This window comes from Orycteropus afer, unplaced genomic scaffold (assembly GCF_000298275.1).
Source record: "Orycteropus afer afer isolate SDZICR_OR568_19922 unplaced genomic scaffold, OryAfe1.0 scaffold00199, whole genome shotgun sequence".
Lineage (NCBI taxonomy): Eukaryota > Metazoa > Chordata > Mammalia > Tubulidentata > Orycteropodidae > Orycteropus > Orycteropus afer.
The window spans coordinates 1,888,727-1,894,603 of NW_006921786.1; positions in this window are offsets into that span (position 1 = coordinate 1,888,727).

Below are 5,877 nucleotides of genomic sequence, written 5' to 3' on the forward strand. Positions count from 1 at the left end.
AAGTAGGATTGCCCAACCTTCCTTCCGAGGAGTGGCTGGTGGGTTTGAACTGCCAGCCGTCTGGTTAGCAGGCAAGTGTCTTAGCCGCTATGCTAGCATTACTTTATTCAACAACAAGCTTGGATACTAGATGACAAATTCTGAGATAAAATTTTCACTCATAGTTTTTATAACTATCCAAATTATTAATCAAATGTGAATGTGGAATTAATATATCTTAGATTTTAAAAGTTTTACAGACTTCATCTCCTATGCATACTTGCTCAGGAAGTTACTGAAGATGAATGCCAGTACACCAAAGACATAAACCAAGTACAATAAACAAGTATGGGGTCCAGAAGAGCACAGGATACAGCACAGGAAAAAGACAAAGGGCCCCCTGTGGATAATGGAGAGTGGAGATGTCAGAGCAGGCATAGATTTAGAGACCAACCAGTTCAGGTTGGAGAAGGAGCATAGAGAACCCAGGAGGCCAGTCTCTGAGTATGGGGGAGAAGGGGTGACACTAAAGGAAATAGGTCCCTATTGTGTTTAAGGCACTGTGAGAGGCTGCAGGCACCTGGTAGAGAACTTGGGGGTGAATTGGTGGTGGGCTCTGAGAAAATGGAGCAAACAAGAGAACCAGAAATCATAAAGTGTTATTTAAGAAAAAAAAAGTTACAAGTGACCAAATGGCTCCTCTGTGAATAATGCTCACATAAGCAATTAACATTCATCTAACCAAAGTATGATATGACTACATCTGGAACTATGGAGGAAATGCAGTCTCTGGGTCCAGACAGGAAGAGGACGCAGGGTGTTTGCAGTGAGAGAGGAGAATTCTCATCTTCCACAGTGGGAGTTCAAATGACAATACATAAATCTGAAAAAAAAAAAAAAAAAAAAACAACAATGTTACCTATGTTACTTTGAAAGGTTGTGTAAATACCAGGGAGTGGGAAAGAGTGGCTAAAGGAGTTGAAAGTTGTTACCTCTAAGAACAGGGAATTCATGACTAAGGTAAGGAGGTCTGGTAGCGCAGGGTCTAAGGCATTTGACTGCTAACCAGAAGGTTGGTGGTTCTAAACCCACCACCAGCTGCTCTATGGAAGGAAGCTGGGGCAATCTACTTCCATAAAGATTTATTGCCTTGGAAACCCATTGGGGATTGCTATGAGTTGGAATTGACTTGATGGCAGTGGGTTTTTGGGTTTAGGGCTAGGGTGGAAGAGAGCTTTTTTGTTTTTGTTTTGTAGAGCTATTTGGCTTTTTAAACAAAAGCAAATAACTATCTTAATTACCTAGTGTTGATATAACACAAATACCACAAGCAAGTGCCTTAAAGAACAGAAATTTATTTTCTCACAGGTCCAAATCAGGGTCTTGGTCATTCCTTCTATAGGTCTTTCTTCTGGAGTCTGCCAGCCATTGTTGGTGTTCCTTTGCTTGTGGGTCATTCTCACCTCTGTTTCTCTTCCCTGTGTGTGTCTCTGTGTCTATTACAGTGTTTTTATAACTCAGTAATGATTAGGTATAGAATTCACCCTACACCAGTAAGACCTCAACTGATTGATCACATTACATTAGAGTACTTTATAGAAGATTATACAAGTAGTTCCTGACTTACCACATATTCAAATTACAATGAACCACACTTATGGCGATCTGTTTTATGGTGGTTTTTTTTTTTGTAATTACGTAGTTGGGTATATAATAGTATCTACCTTATATAACGTTGTCTTTAAGTCTTGTGCTCCTCTCAGTATCTTCTTCTTTTTTTTTTTAATCATGCATTATCATTTCCTTTTTTTGTACAACTTATCATGCAGTTTTTTGTACAAACTACATACAGTATTGCAGCACATAATTTCCCGGTGTTACAAATCTCAGAGGTAATGTTTCTAATCCTCAAAGACAAATAAATATAAGATTTATAAAGACCAAATCAAACTCATTACCAATGAGTTGATGCTGACTCATAGCTACCCTATTAGTCAGAATAGAATTGCCCTACGGGGTTTCCTGGGAGCTCTGGTAGCATAGTGCCTAAGGCACTTGACTGCTAACCAGAAGGCTGGCTGTTCTAACCCACCAGCCACTTCTTGGAAGGAAGATGGGGCAATCTACTTCTGTAGTGATACTGCCTCGGAAACCCAAGGAGGGGTTGCTATGAGTCGGATCCGACTCTACAGCACATAACAACAACAACATGGGGCTTCCAAGGCTATAATCTTTACAGAAATTGACTGCCACATTTTTCTCCCATGGGTTCAAACTGTCAACCTTAAGGTTAGCAGCCAGCACTTAATCACTGTACCGCAAGGACTCCGTCTTCTATTGCAATTGTTCCCTTAGTATCAGATTTATAAAGACACTGATAATAAAAATTAATAATGTGAAAACTAAAAAGGAAAAAGAGGTACTCGACTTACTTCAGAACTAGCTTATGCTGGAGAAGTCATCAGAATCTGACCCTGTTGTAAATTGTTGTTGTTATGTGCCCCCAAGATGGACCTGACTCATAGCGACCCCTCCTTGGGTTTTTGAGGCGGTATCATTATGGAAGTAGATTGCCCAACCTTCTTTCCAAGGAGTGGCTGGTGGGTTTGAACCATCAGCCTTCTGGTTAGCAGTCAAGTGCCTTAGGCACTATGCTACCAGAGCTCCCTTTGTAAATTAGGAACTATCTATATCAGATTACATTGTGGAAGGTGATTGCACTCTATTACAGTGTTGTTAGGTGCTGTGTAGACAGTTCTGACTCAGAAAGATCCAGTGTAAACCAGAATAAAATGCTACCCAGGACTGTGTCATGCTGACATTTGCTTTGTTTGAGCTAATTGCTGCAGCCAGCTATGTCATCCCATCTAATTGAGGAGCTTCTTCTTTTCCATTGACCCTCTACCAAACATTATGTCCTTCTCCAGGGACTGGTCCCTCTATATAACAAGTCCAAAGTACATTGACAGAGACTCACCATCTTCATTTTTAAGGATAATTCTGGCTGGACTTTTTCCAATACAGATTTGTTTGTTCCTCAGGTAGCCCATGGTCTATTCAATATTCTTTGCCAACAATATACTTCAAAGGCATCAATTCTTCTACAGTCTTCCTTATTCATTGCCTAGTGTTCACATGCATATGAAGCAATTGAAGATACCATGGCTTGGGTCAGGTGCACCTTAGTTCTCTTTGTGTTGTGACATTGTTGCTTTTTAAGAGGTCTTTGAAGATGTCTTTTGAAGCAGACTTGCCCAATGCAATATGTCATTTGATTTCTTGATTTCTACTTCATGGGCATTGATTGTGGATCCAAGTCAAATGCAATCCTTGACAACTTCCATCTTTTCTCCATTTATCATAATGTTGTTTATTGGTCCAGTTTTGAGGATTTTTGTTTTCTTTATGTGGAGGTGTAATTCATACTGAAGGCTGTAGTCTTTGATAGTCATCAGTAAGTGCTTAAAGTCTCTTCACTTTTAGCAAGCAAGGTTGTGTCATTTGCCTGTTACAGGTTGTTAATGAGTCTTCCTCCAATCCTGATGCAGCTTTTTTCTTCATATAGTCCAGCTTCTAAGATTATTTGTTCAGCATACCAATTGAATAAGTGTGGTGAAAGGATACAACCCTGATGCACACCTTTCCTGATTTTAAACCAAGCAGCATCCTCTTTTTCTGTTCTAATGACTTCCTTTTGGCCCATGTACAGGTTATGCATAAGCACAATTAAGTGTTCTGGAATTCCCGTTCTTTACAATGTTATACATAATTTGTTATGACCCACACAGTTGATTGCCTTTGCATGGTCAATAAAACATAGGTAAACCAGAATATCTTTCAGGTATTCTCTGCTTTCAGCCAAGATCCATCTGATGTCAACAATGATATCCCTTGTCTCATGTCCTCTTGTGAATTCAGCATGAATTTCTGGTAGTTCCCTGTCCATGTACTGCTGCAAGCATTTTTTAATTATCTTCAGCAAAATTTTGCTTACATGTGATATTAATGATATTGTTTGATAATTTCCATATTCCCTTGGATTATCTTTCTTTGGAGGAGATGCAGATATGGATCTCTTCTAGTTGATTAGTCAAGTAGCTGTCTTCCAAATTTCTTGGCATAGATGAGTGAGCATTTCCAATGTTGCATTCATTTGTTAAAACATCTCAATTGATATTCTTTCAGTTCCTGGTGCTTTGTGGTTTTTCGCCAATGCCTTCAGTGCAGCTTGGATTTCTTCCTTTCGTACCATTTGTTCTTGATCATATGGTATCGCCTTAAATGGTTGGATGTCAGCCAATTCTTTATGATACAGGGACACTGTGTATTCCTTTCATTTTCATTTGATATGTTTTTGTCTACTTTGTTGTTGTTGATGTTATGTGCCGTCGAGTTGGACCCGACTCATAGCAACCCCTTCTAGGGTTTCTGAGACAATATCACCATGGAAGTAGATTGCCCAACCTTCCTCCTGAGGAGTGGCTGGTGGGTTTGAACTGCCAGTCTTCTGGTTAGCAGTCAAATGCCTTAGGCACTACACCATATTTACATTACCCTTAATAAAAATAAGCTCAGTGTTATACTTTACTATTTGAAAAAAAAATGTTGTAGCTTTAAAAAATTTACTGAACATTGTGAATCCAAATGTACACCAAACTTATCCATTAGAAGGTCTATGCTGGCTGACATTTAGTGCATATTATCAACTAACATTCTGGGAAAAAAAAAAATGGTTGCCTTCAGACTGAATGCTGAATTGGTATTGTTTATTTCCCTTCACTTTCAGTTTTCTGCTAAGATTAATATAAATGTAATTCCAACAGAGGTGTTCCCACTAATAGATCAGGGTTTATCAGCACCATCTGGCAATTTATAGTTAGAACAACCATCCTCTCCCATTTTTATCAAATGCCAGGTTTCACAGAGGTGATGTAGAAAATATGGATAGCAGTTTCTTCCCTGCTAGGGAACTTTACAACTTATTACTTCCTTTCTTTACTTACTTGGTAGTTATATGAAGTCTGTGAGGGAAATGAAAAGCCAGAGTTTTTTAAAATCAGGTTGAGAAACTTTTTTTTCTAATGCATCAGCTCCCTTTGCCTCCCTTTCTGAATGATTTCAGATCTTCTATGTCCCCTGATGAGTGTTTGGGTTTGGCAGAGGGCAGAAAGTAATCCATCTGGAGACCTGAGCATTGGAGGCCAACTGTGAAATAATTGTAAATATGAAGATGAGTGAGATTGTGCTGGTCAAGCTCTGCTGAGCTGTGAAATGGTGAGACTGAGATTCAGGGCTTGGTGTGTCAAGTACTTAGTGGTCTAGTGAAATGACTAGAAGAAGTCATGGAAAGAAGGTGGAAACAGGGCCATAGAGAGGTAGGAATGTGAAGAATGGTAGAAAGATCTAACAATGTTAAAATCTTTGAACACTTTGCATGCAGAGAGGGAGTCAAATATGCTTGTTTGGTCTGGATCCAGAAGGCAGAGTAAGTGTGATAGGTAGGCAGTATGGCATAATTAAGAACATGGACTCTGGATCAGACTGCCTGGGATAGAGTCCCAGTGTTGTTATTTACTAGCTGTGTCATTTTAACATTGGGCAAGTTACTTAAACTGTCTGGGCTCCAGTTTTTTCATCTGTAATTACAAAATAATATTCACAAAAATTAAGTCAAAAATACCACAAAAATTATAGTCATAAAATTATTCTTGGCTGAAATTAGTTAACAGATTTAAAACATTTAAAAGGCTCTTGGGTGGAGCAAATGGTTCGTGCTCAATTACTAGTTGAAAAGTTAGCAGTTTCAAGCCCACCCAGTGAGACCAAGGAAGAAAGACCTGGCCATCTTTATCCACAAAGATTACAACAAAGAAAACCCTATGGAGCAGTTCTACTCTG